The 15,690-nt window shown below is 39.0% G+C and overlaps 1 long non-coding RNA gene across 3 annotated transcripts in view; it reads left to right on the forward strand.

Moving 5' to 3' along the window:
• The window catches only part of LOC122231142, a 103,714-nt gene extending 92,289 nt beyond the window's left edge, over nt 1-11,425 (forward strand). For 2 of the 3 annotated variants that reach the window (XR_006208298.1, XR_006208296.1), the window contains 2 exons: nt 5,438-5,558; nt 11,318-11,425. This is a non-coding gene — a long non-coding RNA (uncharacterized LOC122231142). Of the gene's footprint in view, nt 1-5,437; nt 5,559-6,664; nt 6,731-11,317 lie in introns of those variants that run through there. The other variant, XR_006208297.1, reaches the window with a different exon arrangement.
• The last annotated feature ends 4,265 nt before the right edge of the window (nt 11,426-15,690 follow it).

Raw genomic sequence — 15,690 nt, forward strand, 5'->3', positions numbered from 1 at the left:
CTGCTAGAAGTGATACATGAATTCAGCAATGTTGCAGGATACAAAATCAATGTACAGAAATCAGTTGCATTCTTATACACTAATAACGAACCAACAGACAAATAAAGAAACTGATCCCATTCACAATTGCACCAAGAAGCATAAAATACCTAGGAATAAATCTAATCAAAGATGTACAAGATCTGTATGCTGAAAACTATAGAAAGCTTATGAAGGAAATTGAAGAAGATGGAAAGAAATGGAAAAACATTCCATGCTCAGGGATTGGAAGAATAAACCTTGTTAAAATGTCAATACTACCCAAAGCTGTCTACACACTCAATGCAATCCCAACCAAAATTGCACCAGCATTCTTCTGAAAGCTAGAAAAAGCAATCCTAAAAATTGTATGGAATCACAAAAGGCCTGAATAGCCAAAGTAATTTTGAAGAAGACCAAAGCAGGAGGCATCACAATCCCAGACGTCAGCCTCTACTACAAAGCTGTAATCATCAAGACAGCATGGTATTGGCACAAAAACAGACACATAGACCAATGGAATGGAATAGAGACTCCAGAATTGGACCCATAATAGTATGGCCAACTAATCTTTGACAAAGCAGGAAAGAATATCCAATGGAAAAAAGACAGTCTCTTTAACAAATGGTGCTGGGAGAACTGGACAGCAACATGCAGAAGGATGAAACTAGACCACTTTCTTACATCATTCACAAAAATAAACTCAAAATACATAAAGGACCTGAATGTGAGACAGAAAACCATGAAAACCCTAGAGGATAAAGCAGGAAAAAACATCTGTGACCTCAGCCATAGCAATTTCTTACTTGACACATCTCCAAAGGCAAGGGAACTAAAAGCAAAAATGAACCATTGGGACCTCCTGAAGATTAAAAGCTTCTGCACAGCAAAGGAAACAATCAACAAAACTAAAAGGCAACCAATGGAATGGGATAAGATATTTGCAAATGACACATTGGACAAAGGGCTAGTATCCAAAATCTATAAAGCGCTCACCAAACTCCACACCCAAAAAATAAATAATCCAGTGAAGAAATAAGACATGAATAGACACTTCTCTAAAGAAGACATCCAGATGGCCAACAGGCACGTGAAAAGATGCTCAGAGTTGCTCCTCATCAGGGAAATACAAATCAAAACCACACTCAGATATCACCTCACACCAGTCAGAGGGGCTAAAATGAACAAATCAGGAGACTATAGATGCTGGAGAGGATGTGGAGAAATGGGAACTCTCTTGCCCTGTTGGTGGGAAGGCAAACTGGTGCAGGTGCTGTATAATACAGTGTCGAGTTTCCTCAAAAAATTAGAAATAGATCTCCCCTACGACCCAGCAATAGAACTGCTAGGAATTTACCCAAGGGATACAGGAGTACTGATGCATTGGGGCACTTGTACCCCAAGGTTTATAGCAGCACTCTCAACCATAGCCAAACTATGGAAAGAGCCTAAATGTCCATCAACTGCTGAATGGATAAAGAAATTGTGGTTTGTATACACAATGGAATACTACGTGGCAATGAGAAAGAATGAAATATGGCCTTTTGTAGCAATGTGGATGGAAGTGGAGAGTGTTATGCTAAGTAAAATAAGTCATACAGAGAAAGACAGATACCATATGTTTTCACTCTTATGTGGATCCTGAGAAACTTAATGGAAGACCAAGGAGGAGGGGAAGGAGGGGGAAAAAGTTACAGAGAGGGAAGGAGGCAAACCATAAGAGATTCTTAAAAACTGAGAATAAACTGAGGGTTGATGGGGGTGGGAGTGGGATAGAGGGGAAAGTGGGGGGTGGGCATTGAGGAGAGCACCTGTTCAGATGAGCACTGGGTTTTGTGTGGAAACCAATTCTACAATAAATTTCATATTAAAAAAAATAAAAGGTAGAGATTGTTAGTTTGCAGAAACAAATAAAACCCAGCTTAAATAATATACAGATAAATAGGTGGCACCTGGGTGGCTCAGTGTGTCAAGTGTTCGATTATTGATTTCCGCTCATGTCATGATCTCACATTGGTGAGATGAAGCCTCAGGTCAGGCTCTGCTCTGAGAATGGAGCCTGCTTAGGATTCTTCACCCCCCACTCCCACCCCACCCCCCACCCCAAAAAAGACAGAGATTGAGGCACCTGAGTGGCTCAGTTGGTTAAGTCTCTGACTTGTTCTCAGGTCATGATCTCACAGTTCATGGGTTCAGTCCCTATGTCAGGTTCTGTGCTGACAGTTCTGAACCTGGAGTTTGCTTCAGAGTCTGAGTCTCGCTCTCTCTCGGCCCCTCCCCTGCTCACTCTCTGTCTGTCTGTCTCTCTCTCTCAAAAATAAAAAAAAAAGAAACATTTTTAAAAAGATACAGATAAAAAAAGTTTGTAAAAGATACATTATGCAAATACTGATTATAAAACAGGCACAGTGGATATATTAATTTCAGACCATGTAAACTTTAGAATAAGGCACATTACAAGAGATCGAGATGTTTTATAACGACAACAGTTTCAATTTATAAAAAGTATAACCACATATAACAGTATGAACTGAATTACAGGTTTAACAACATATGAAGAAAAACTACCAGAGAAAGTGGAAAGCAATATGGATAAGTTTATGATTATATTTGAAGGCGGCAGTGATCCTTTTTAATAAATGATAGAACAAGTAGAAAGACAGCCAGTAGGAATATGGAAGACCTGAACAGGACAATCAGTATACTCAGCCTAAGTGACAGTTACATAGAATGCTATAGCAACAACTGCACTGCATAGTCCTTTCAGATCCACACAGAACATTGATCAAGATGGACCATCTCTTGGTGTATCAAACAAGTCTCATTAAATTTAAAAAGACTGAGATCACAAAGATTATATTCCCTGACCACAATAAAACAATAAAACACACCATTTGGTTTGTAACACCAAATATTTATAAATCAAAGAATATGCAGCCAAGTAACCCATAGGTCACAAAAGAAATTAAAAGAAAAATTAGAAATACTTCATATTGAATGAAAATGAAAACACTACATATCAGAATTCCTAGGATGCAGCTAAATTGTGCTGTATGGAAATTCATGTCTTTAAATGTATTTATTAGGAAATAGTTCCAAAATCCATTCTCTATATTTTCCTCATAGGGACTTTGGGAAATAATACAGTTAGTATAATCCACCATATTAACCATCTAAAGAAAAACCACATGCTCATATCAAGTGCTGAAGGAATGTAACTTGAAAAAATTCAACATCACTTAATAATTTTCAGCATGCTAGGGATAGAAGGGAACTTCCTCAGTCTGATAAAGAGCATCTAAGAAAAGACCACAACTAACATCATGCCTAATGGCAATAACCTCATGCTTTCCCACAGGTGAATGTCTACCCTTACCATGCTTCTTCAACATCCTACTAGAAGTCCTACCCAGCAAAATAAGGAAAAACAAAGAAACAGACAGACATACAAAGCCCCAATCCAGATTGGAAAATAAATAAATAGAACTGCTCCTATTCACAGACAAGATGATTATTTATGTAGAATATCCCAAACAATCTACAAAAATATTCCTAGAACTAACAAGTGAGTTCAGTAATATTGTAGGATACAAGGTGAATACATTAAAAAGTTGTACATTTGTTTAAAAAAAAAGCAATGAAAACCTTGAACCCAAAATTTGCCAAGGATGCCATTCACAATAGTTATAAAAAAAAGATAAGGAGGGGACCTTTTTGCTAAAACCTACAGAACAGAGATGAAAGAAATAAAAGATCTAAAGAACTGCAGAGATATACCATGTAAATGGATTGGAAGTTTCAACATATATGTCACATTTTTCCAAATTGATCTGTCATTATCAATATCATCTCATAGATACAGACCTATGATCTATCCAGATGATTCCAACATTTTATGAAAAAGAGATGGAATCTGAATAGCCAGATCTATTTTAAAAAGGATAAAGTTGGAGAAATCACAGTACTCAGTATTTTTTTTCCTTTTTATTTATTAAAAATAATTTTTTAGAGTTTATTTTTGAGAGAGTATGTTGGGGGAGGGACAGAGAGACTAGAGCTGGTGGGGGGGATAGAGAATCCAAAGTGGTCTCCGCCCTTACAGCATTGAGCCTGATGTGGGGCTTGAACTCACAAACTGTGAAATCATGACCTGAGACAGAGTCAGATGCTCAACTGACTGAGCCACCCAAGAGCCCCCATAGTACTCAATATTAAGTCTTTCTAAAAAAAAATTTAATGTTTATTTTTGAGAGAGAGAGAGAGTGAGCGCGAGCAGGGGATGGGCAGAGAGAGAGAGACACACACAGTATCTGAAGCAGTATCCAGGCTCTGAGTTGTGAGTACAAAGCCCCACCAGGGCTAGAATTCATGAACCGTGAGATCGTGACCTAAGGCAAAGTCAGTCAGTCAACTGACTGAGCCATCCAGGTGTCCCCCATAGTACTCATTATTAAGTCTTAATATAAAGCTATAGCAATCAATACAGAGTGATATTGATAGTGGGAAGACACAAAGGTCAGTGGATACAGAAGATTTCAGAAATAGACCCACAAAAATATGACTCATTTTTTTTGACAATGGTACAAAGGCAATTCAATGGAGAAAAAATAGTGGTTTTCAACAAATGGTTTTGGAACAACTGGATATTCATAACAACAACAACAAAAAAGAAAACAAAAGGAGAGAGACCTTTGACCTATACCTCAGATATACAAAAATTAAGTTAAAATGGACCATAGATCTAAACATAAAATGTAAACTATAATGGTTTTATTTTTATTTTAATTCCAAAAGAAATTATAGGAGAAAATCTTTGTGATCTGAGGTTGGGCAAAGATTTTTTAGATATGGGACCAAAAGCACAATCCATAAAAGAAAAAAAAAAAGTGCTGAATTAAATTTCATTAAATTAAAATATTTTGCTCTGGGAAATACATTGGTAAGAAGATGAAAAATCAAGCTACAAACTGGGAGAAAATATTTGTGAATCACATGTCTGGTAAGGGACTTGGATCTAGAATATATAGAGTCTCAAACCCCCAAAATAAGAAAGTAACATACAAGTGAAGAAAACAGGCTAAAGACTTGAAAAGACCCTTTGCCCCACAGAGGATATATGGATGACAATAAGCTTTAAAAAAATATGGCTTAACTTCACTAGGCGGGAAAATGCAAACACCAAATTTGGTCGCTAGAAGTGGGATTCAGCTAAACAAATAATTGACTCTGGGATCCGGAAATGGGTAGCACGGAAACCCATTGGAAGCCCAAAAGATGTTTCCACTGTGTTCTTCAGTGGAAAATTATTTGATAAAAATGTTGTGATAACATACAAGCAGATAATGTGCCTGATGTGCATGTGGTTTTAAGTGAACAGGTTAGGAACAGAATGTCACTTATGCACCTTGGTTCTTTTTAGCTTCCTTTGGCCAAGGTTCTACTGGGAAGAAAGGATCTTAGAAAAGAACCAGGAAGTTTGCAAGAAGGAATGGAAGAGAACAGAAGGAATCGAGAAATTCTAGGACTTGAATGGTTGAAAGGTAAAGTTGTGTTTTTTCTCCAACTAGTTAAAAAAGAGGAGAAACAGAAATGCTTTAAGCAATAAGGGCTCATTGGGGTTCAGCCTTGGGACAAAGACCAGATCAAGAGTGTGCCATGTTATATATTGTTAAAACCTCTACATGGACAAAGTGTACTGCAGGGGGAAGTTTATTCTTTTAGTTTTATAAAATCAGCTGGTGGACAAAGATTAAGGGACTGGTCTAGTAGAATCCTGATAAACTAAAACTACCAGTTGTGAATGTAGAAAGATGTATATCACAAAAATAATGGTGGTGTGATTACTGACACATGAAGCTGGTTATAACATAGTAATAAAAAGTTTTTAAATGACTGTTGATGCCAAAAGAGTTGCCAACTTGGATTAAAAGCAGCTGTGATTCCCAAAGCTATTTCTGGCAGTGGGTAGACTGAGAAAGCTGCCCAGCCCCAAAGAGCTGCATATTCTCCTACACCTTCTTCATGTGTGGCCAAGGAAGATATTGGAAAAGGGAGCACCTCTGAGGAGTAACCAAGGACTATGGGAAAACATAGGTTGGGGAGCTAATCCCAAATAACAAAACCTGGCCTTAAACAAGAATATATCTATTCCCCAAGATACAGGTTTATTGCAACATTAGTCCCATAAGGCTTCAGCATTGCTATCAACCAATGACTTCTGTGCCTTCCAGTTATTCTCTTTGTTAAATAGCAACATCTATCATCATTATCCTGTCCCCATCCCACCATTGTATGTTGGATGTGTGTAGGGAAGATATCATCTGTTTTATTTTGTTGTTTATAGGTGTCTGAGTCAGGAGGGCTTAAATCTGGTATAGAGGCTAGAACAAGATCCTGGATTTCCAACCTGGTTGGAAAAACATTTAGAGTCTCATTCATTTTGTGTGAATAAAAGAGGTATGCAAATATTTGTGATCAGAAAGGTGATTGTGCTAGACTGAATCATTTGGATAAAGGAAATATGTGTTGTCTTCTTTGAAGACCTTGGGAATGGCCATGTGACTTGCTTTGGCCAATGGTGTATGAGTTGATGTTTATGTTAATACTTGCTTCCTGAACCTATCTTGTTTTTTCTTTCTGTTTACAGAGCATCATGTTTCAGACAGGGTCTCTTTCAGGTTGGGTCCTCGAATGAGAAAATTTGTGGTAGTTGACCTATAACCAATGATATGTAATGCAAGCATAGAATAAATTGTTCCCATAGCACATTGATACTTTGAGGTTGTTTGTTGCCATGGTCTAAACTAGTGAAAACTGACTAGTGTCCTCTCTTAATTAACAATGCCATCATACACCAGATCTTGCAAGCAAGAAATCTCTTATTTCACTTGACTCCTTTCTCTGTCTTACAATTTCCCCCCTTGCTTCAAATCCATTCCATCTAATTTTAATTTCTTTAAAATTTTAGAGTCTAATTCTCTACTCTCCATACTAGTAATAGTAATATTTATCCCGGCTAAAAGGTGAAAATGTCAATTTTTGCCCTCAACATTAAGTGTAACTCTCTTGAATTGGTTTATACTATTTCTTTCTCCTTCTCCTTCTCCTTAGCTATCCAATCTAAACTTTTACCTCTCCCTCATGGTCTTCCAAGTTCTATCATATTTTATCAAATGCATACTTCTTTTATTTATTTTATGCTTTCTGCTCTGGACACCCCCACTGGTTCCAAATGTTATCCCATCCCACTCATATGTGATTGACTCATTTACTTATTCTCTCTCCTCTTAGATATCACTTGATCTGGGCCCCCTTCCTTGACCTAGTACTAAAGCTTGGTTTCTTGCTCTCCTCTGATGTGGAATTATCTCTGTATGCTTACTTCATCTTCATGGGAATACCCATAATAATGTACTGGAAAAATGTCCTATAATATACTGAGTTTTCTTTAGTTTTCTTTTTCTTTCTTTCTTCTTCCTTCCTTCTTTTCTTTCTTTTCTTTTCTTTCTTTCTTTCTTTCTTTCTTTCTTTCTTTCTTTCTTTCTTTCTTTCTTTCTTTCTTTCTTTCTTTCTTTCTTTCTTTTTCTCTTGAGAGGGAGAGGGGCAGAGAGAAAGGGAGAGAGATTCCCAAGTAGGCTCTGTGCTGTCAGTGCAGAGCCCCACATGGGGTTTGAACTCACAAACCATAAGCCCAAACCAAGAGTCAGAAGCTTTACTGACTGAGCCACCCAGGCACCCCAAGGAACTCAGTTTTCTAATTGTCTCTACTCTTGACTATATAAACCCCTTGATCTCAAAGACTTTTGTTTGCCAACACTCAGTATGACTTGGCCTCCTAAATATTTGCAAGATGAACACATTATCAGGCTGAATTCTGTTAAGAAAGATATCTGAGACAGAATGAATAAAACCTTGATATTTTAGAATTTTAATTTCATGTTCCACATGTGAATTATTTACATACTTTGTGAATCTTTTGCAACAAAAATTTAAATCTAGGCTCGCTTTACACCAGCACCTACCAATGTTTAGGTGCCATTTTGTTCTACTGTCATTGTAGATTTAGATATCATAGAGATGAACAGACCTTGGAAACACCATGGAGTATAAGACTCTCATTGTTAATATGAGGCAATTACTAACACAGTGGATAAAATGAGACAAAAATGCTTTGTACTATATACTATGCTTTTGAAATATCATATTGTTAAATGCAAAATTAGTTTGTATCAGGTGAATTCCAAAATCATATTAATCAAATTTGTGTTACATGAACCATATTTCCTTCTATTCTTGCAATAATTAATAATAATGAGGTCTCCTTCCACTTGTATAGTACTTATAATTTATGGAACACTTTTAAGGACACAAGTTTGCCTAGTGACCCTTTGTAATAGGCAAGGATCATTACAGATAAGAAAATTTAGGCTCAAAGAGAAATCATAGAATGTTAGTAAGTAATGATGTAGGAAAACTCTCATAGGTTGTTTTATACTTAATTCCAGGCTCCTTTTGCTGTATTCTTAAGCATGTCTATAATCAAGAATTGACTCTTTGATAAAAGTTACATAAAAATGTATATTAGAGTCCACTGCTTAAACAGGTCATGATGTTAATTTTGAGATTTCTGTTAACATTGTAGCTTATTAAGGCAATGAACTAGAAGTTCTAATGGGTTTAGCAGTTCTCAAACCAATTTTGTTGTACCAGTTCAGGGACCTATGTTTGCCTTACTTATGTAGGGTGAAATGCGGGACTTTAAAAAAAAGTTTATTTGTTTTGGAGGGAGAGCGAGAGTGATCATGAGCAGGGGAGGGGCAGAGAGAGAGGGAGACACAGAATCCGAAGCAGGTTCCAGGCTCTGAGCTGTCAGCACAGCTGACAGCTGTTTATGTGTTGTTTATGTGCAGTTGGAGATACCTATACTAACCAGTTATTTATATGAAATGGAAGATACACTAAGAGTTATTCATTATTTACCTACCATTCTAATTTAAATGAGCATCCTGTATTTCATCTGGCAACCTGGGCATAGCTTAAGTGCTCAGTAAATGTTAGATAAAGTTGCTCATGCTACTACCAACTTGAAACTTGAATTTTATTCCCAACATACTGCAGAACTAACATGGTAAGAGATTCCTGCCCTTTTGCAGACCTTGTGAAGCAATTATCTTTGAACTACCTGGAGCCTCTGATCCTACTTCCCACTCTCCCTTGAAGTTCTCTGTCGCTGTGGCTTTTGTGACAGCACATTGTTTTGATTCTCTTTTGAGGCTCTTCTAGTCTCTAAGATACTCACGGTTCTTCTGTGTCATTGTTTTTTCTTTTCCCCAGCAACTGCTAACTGTAGGCATCGCCTGAGGCTTGAGCTTTGTTCTTTCCTTGTTTCCTTGCACCCCTTTCTCTTTGAGGAGCACAGCTTCCTGTCTTGTTTTAGTCATCTTTCTTATGTCATCTTGGGAGCTGTGTGTCACCTAAGCTCCAACGCTGACCTCTTCCCTCTACTCTGTGCCCACATGTCCTGCGCACAACTGGACATGTCCGTGTGCTCAACGCCAGGGACTTCTGACCCCGAGCTTCCCAAACCAAAGAGTCCATCCTGCATCTCGACACCTCCTTCCAATTTCCTGAGTTTAGGGATATGTCATTTTTTACTTCTCTTCGCTCTTTAATATTCAAAAGTAATCAGCCTCAGTCTGTCTTGTCTCTTTGAGTAGTGGGATGAACAAAAAATGCAATGTAAAGATATAATGTAACTGTAACTGCCTCTGCTTTCTCAGGTTTACATGTGAGTTTAGGGAGAGACTGTGGGGGAGGGTTGGTCCTTCTGTAAATATCTATACTGTGCCCTTTTATTGACAGAGATTTTGGGTATGGACAGACAGAAATGAAGCTGTCGTCTCTGAAAGTTGGTGTGTCTGAAGGGTGAGACCCAGAAAGATGGGCCTTGATGTGAATGGGCCTTATTAATGGATGTGCTGGTGCAAATACAGGTCCAGGGCTTAGGAGCAAGTGACAATTGACATTTTCTGAAAAATCATAAAGGAATTGGAGATAATAGAGACTTAAGGGAGAAAGGAGTCTGAGCTCTGTGGTGGGAAGCTGGCGTCTCCAGAAAGAGGCTCTTAGGGAGAAGCTGCTGGTGTCAGTTTGCTGAAGAACTTTCCAGACTGTGGATGTCCACTCATCAATGTAAACGCTTATGTATCAGCAATGTATAGCATCCTTACTGCAAGCCTTTTGCAAAGTTTGTAAAACACAAAAATATGTGTATCTGTCAGTATGGAACAGGCATAGAAAGGAGCCAAGGGTTCTGAGGAGGGGAAGAGATTTCCCCGAGAACAGCAGTGGAGCCAGACTTGGAAGCCTGTCTTCCCTTCCTTCTACCCACAGACCTCTTCGGTTTGGCTTCTGTGGACTCTGAGTCTGCAGTTCTCTTCCCAGCGAGCTGCGTGACTCTGCCTTGCATCCTTTGGTTTCTTTTACTACCACACAGAGACATTGATACAGTCGATTCCTGCTTTTCAATATTACGAGTTTCTGTAAGTTATGTGAGTCCAAGAACAGCTACCTGGTGAAAACTACTTTCCTTCATTGTAGCCTTGACTTTACTTTTTATCACCAGCAGATGGGGCCCAGGAAAGGATTTTGCTAAGGTCCAAATGCTTAGTGAGGTTTCTTAAAGCCAGCTGCTTCATCCCAGGTTCTCATCTAATCCTTACAACAGCCCTGTTAAGTAGGAATTAAGTTCCCTGTTTTATGGATGGGAAAATTGAGGGTTAGTGGGTTAAGCAATGTGACCAAGACTGCATGAGCTACTAAGTAGCAGAACCAAGATTAGATCAGAAGTCTTTCTGACTCTAGCTGTCAGGCTCTTCTCTACAGTGTTTCTTCCCAGGAGAAGAAAAATGCTTATTTCAGCTGTGTTCTCTAGATACAAAGGTCTGGAGCTTTTTTGGAGATTGCAGGTGAGGTGATGATTAAGCAAATGACTCAGCAAAACACAAAGTGTAAGGATTTTTGGTGGAGTTGGGTGAGCACATGGGCGAAGTGCAAAGCAGCAAAAAGCAGGGACTCTCTGTAAGCCCTTGCCTCTCTTAGCTCACAGAATTATTGTGAGAATCAAAAAAGAAATGGGCAAGTATAACGTGCTAAGTATGAGGTTTTATGGCTTTATTATTGTTTTTGAGATTATTCTCTGTGTTCCCATTTGTGTGGTGATTTCTTTTATAATTGAGCTTTTGAAAACAGTGATTAGCTTTCCCAGGGGAAGCATTGACTAACCTTCCAAACCTGACAGTTGCAGGCAGGTGCAATGCTCTGCTCTTAGGGCAGTGGCTGGAATGCTTGGAGGAGGTTCTGTGGAGACAGGTGCCATGGAGTGCTGACAGGACACGTGGGGCAAGTTCCCAGGGCAAGGTGCATGCGTGTAGGTCTGCATTGTAGGCAGCATGTCTGTTTTTGAGATAATGACATTTGTGGTAATAGCAGGGGAAATGGTCACCACTGAGTTCCATCCTTGTCAAAATCCTGCAGCGTAGGCAGAACAAAATTGGGCAGCTTTGGGCATCACTGGATATTGTGCAAAGAGGCGCAGTTTGAAAGCATTAAACTTTTTCTTTGTAAGTGACATTTATTTTTTAAAAACAAGGAAATTCATACCTATCAACTGAATGTCCCATTTTCCAATTGTCATTCCCCCACATCACTGTATTAAAAATTTGATAGGTATCTTTCTAGCATTTTAATCTATTTTCTTTCCCATTATAAGTCTATTGATACATATTAATAGAGTAAATAGATTTAAATGCCAGAAAAAACATATGTATTTACTATAACTTATTATGTATATATAAACACAAAAATTGGACTCCTACTATAACTGTTGTGATTTTTGTTTCCCTTACTCTATTGTGAACATTTTTTTGTGTTAGTATGTTCAGCCCTGCCTCAGGATAAAAGCAATTTAAAAAGCTAATTTAGAAGTAGCAACAGAGATGGTACAAAGTAATATTTTTCAAGGGATGGGAAATAAAGAAGGGAAAGAAAATGAGGAGGAGAAATGGCCATTAAGAAACAGGATGGGTTGAAGGAAGTTGGCAGTGTAGGAGGGCGCTGGGCTCACCGCGTCCTGCTGACCACTTAGATTCCAACCACTATGCCTAAATAACCCAGAAAACTGCCAGAAGACTAGCAGAACAGACTCCCTGGAGCCAAGTATAGATGAGAGGCCCACAGAAGAGGGTAGGAAGGGCTGAGAGGCGGTGTGCACTACACGGACTGGCAGGAGGGAGCCGGGGCATTGGAGGGGCAGCCTGTCCAACAAGGCAGAGCCCCCAAGTCTGGCTTGCAAAATTGGAGGGGCTGGACTGCATGAGTTCTGACAGCCAGTGGGACTTAATGTCTGGAATGTTACAAGTCAACAGCTCTGCTCTGAGAGTGGGAGGGCTGGAGGACAACAAGAGGGAGAGTTGTTGAGCCCCAGAGGACAGAGCTCAGCTTGGTGGGAAGCAAAAGCACTCACCAGTGCCATCTCCCTCACCCATCTCCCAGCCAAAATCCCAAAGGAAACCAGTTCCCATCACAGAACTTGCTTGCACCACGCAAACACCCAACGCTGTGCTGCTGTGGATCCATCCCTCTGATGGGTCTGCCTCCCTCCCAGTGCCACAGGGCCCCTCCTGAAGCAGACAACCTAAGGCACAGCAAGCTGAGTCTGCTCCTCCCGCCCCTGTGCACCTTCTGGATCCACCCTGCTAATACACCAGATCCCATCTAAGCAGCACCACAAGCCTGGCAGTGTGCAAGTAGTCCAGACAGGGGCCACACCACTCCACAGTGAATGCTGCCCCTGGGAGAGGGGATGATAAGGTACACACCAGTCTGACTGTGGCCCCAGTGGTGGGCTGGGGAAGACATCTGGTCTGACTGTGGCCCGCCCACCAACAAAGCTTCTCCAGACAGCACAGGGGAAGAGCCCTGCAGTTCCTCACCACTCCAGTGACTATGCAAAATGATGAAATGGAAGAATTCCTCTGAAAAGAAACTCCAGGAAGTAGCGACAGCTAACGAACTGATCAAAAACGATTTAAGCAATGTAACAGAAAATGAATTTAAAATAATAGTCATAAAATTAATCACTGGCCTTGAAAAAAGTATAGAGGACAGCAGAGAATCTATTACTACAAAGATAAAGAGACTAACAAACAGGAGGAATTAAAAAATGCTATAAATGAGCTGCAAAATAAAATGGAGGTGATCACAGCTCAGATTGAAGAGGCAGAGGAGAGAATAAGTGAATAGGAAGATAAAATTATGGAAAAAGAGGAAGCTGAGAAAAAGAGAGATAAAAAAATCCAGGAATATGAGGGGAGAATTAGAGAATTAAGTGACACAATTAAACCTAATAATGTATGGATAATTGGATTCCAGAGGAGGAAGAGAGGGAAAGGTGCTGAAAGTGTACATGAAGAAATCATGGCTGAGAACTTCCCTGATCTGGGGAACGAAAAAGGCATTGAAATCCAAGAGGCACAGAGAACTCCCTTCAGACGTAACTTGAATCGATCTTCTGCATGACATATCATAGTGAAACTGGCAAAATAGAAGGATAAAGAGAACATTCTGATAGCAGCTAGGGATAAACATGCTCTAACATATAAAGGGAGACCGATAAGACTAGTGACAGATCTATCTACTGAAACTTGGCAAGCCAGAGAGAAATGGCAGGAAATCTTCAATGTGATGACAGAAGACACATGCAGCCGAGAATCCTTTATCCAGCAAGTCTGTCATTTAGAATAGAAGGAGAGATAAAGGTCTTCCCAAACAAATAAAAAACTGAAGGAATTCATCACCACTAAACCAGACCTATAAGAGATCATAAGAGGGATTCTGTGAGACAAAGTACCAGAGACATTACTACAAGTATGAAACCTACAGACTTCACAATGACTCTAAACCCATATCTTTCTATGATAACACAGAATGTAAATGGACTAAATGCTCCAACCAAAAGACATAGGGTATCTGAATGGATAAAAAAACAAGACCCATCTATTTGCTGTCTACAAGAGACTCATTTTAGACCTGAGGACACCTTCAGATTGAAAGTGAGGGGATGGAGAAATATCTATCAAGCTACTGGAAGTAAAAAGAAAGCTGAAGTAGCCATACTTATATCAGACAGACTAGACTTTAAATTAAAGGATGTAACAAGAGATTAAGAAGGGCATTACATAATACTTACAAGGTCTATCCATCAGGAAGAACTAACAATTATAAATGTCTATGTGCCGAATACGAGGGCCTCCAAATATATAAAACAATCACAAACATAAGCAACCTTATTGATAAGAATGTGGTAATTGCAGGGGACTTTAATACCCCACTGACAACAATGTATAGATCATCTAGACACAGGATCAATAAAGAAAACAAGGGCCCTGAATGATGCATTGGATCAGATGGACTTGACAGATATATTTAGAACTCTGCATCCAAGTGCAACAGAATATACTTTCTTCTCAAGTGCACATGGAACATTCTCCAGGATAGATCACATACTGGGTCACAAAACAGCCCTTCATAGTATAGAAGAATTGAGATCATACCATGCACACTTTCAGACCACAATGCTATGAAACTTTAAATCAACCACGGGAAAAAGTCTGGAAAACCTCCAAAAGCATGGAGGTTAAAGAATACCGTACTAAAGAATGAATGGGTCAACCAGGCAATTAGAGAAGAAATATAAAAATATATGGAAACAAGTGAAAATGAAAATACAACAATCCAAACGCTTTGGGATGCAGCAAAAGCAGTCCTGAGAGGAAAATACATTGCAATCTAGGCCTATCTCAAGAAACAAGAAAAATCTGAAATACAAAATGTAACAGCATACATAAAGGAAATAGAAGCAGAACAGCAAAGATACCAAAATGGGCAGAAGAAGAAAATAATAAAGATCAGAGCAGAAATAAACAATATAGAATCTAAAATACCTGTAGAGCAGATCAATGAACCCAAGAGTTGGTTTTTGGAAAAAATAAACAAAATTGATAAATCTCTATCCAGGCTTCTCAAAAAGAAAAGGAGATGACCCAAATACATAAAATCATGAACAAAAATGGAATTATTACAACCAATCCCTCAGAAATACAAGCAATTATCAGGAAGTATTATGTAAAATTATATGCCAACAAACTGGACAACCTGAAAGAAATGGACAAATTCCTAAGCACCCACACACTTCCAAAACTCAAACAGGAGGAAATAGAAAACTTGAACAGATACATAACCAGTGAAGAAATTGAATCAGTTATCAAGAATCTCCAACAAATAAGAGTCCAGGAGCAGATGGCTTCCCTGGGGAATTCCACCAGACATTTAAAGCAGAGATAATACCTATCCTTCTCAAGCTATTCCAAAAAATAGAAAGGGAAGGAAAACTTCCAGACTCATTCTATGAAGCCAGCATTTCTTTGGTTCCTAAACCAGACAGAGAACCAGTAAAAAAAGAGAACTACAGGCCAATACCCCTCATGAATATGGATGCAAAAATTCTCAGTAAGATACTAGCAAATCTAATTCAACAGCATATGAAAATAATTATTCACCATGATCAAGTGGGTTTCATTCCTGGGCTACAGGGCTGGTTCAATACTTGCAAAT

Source organism: Panthera tigris, chromosome D1, assembly GCF_018350195.1.
Source record: "Panthera tigris isolate Pti1 chromosome D1, P.tigris_Pti1_mat1.1, whole genome shotgun sequence".
NCBI classification, from domain to species: Eukaryota; Metazoa; Chordata; class Mammalia; order Carnivora; family Felidae; genus Panthera; species Panthera tigris.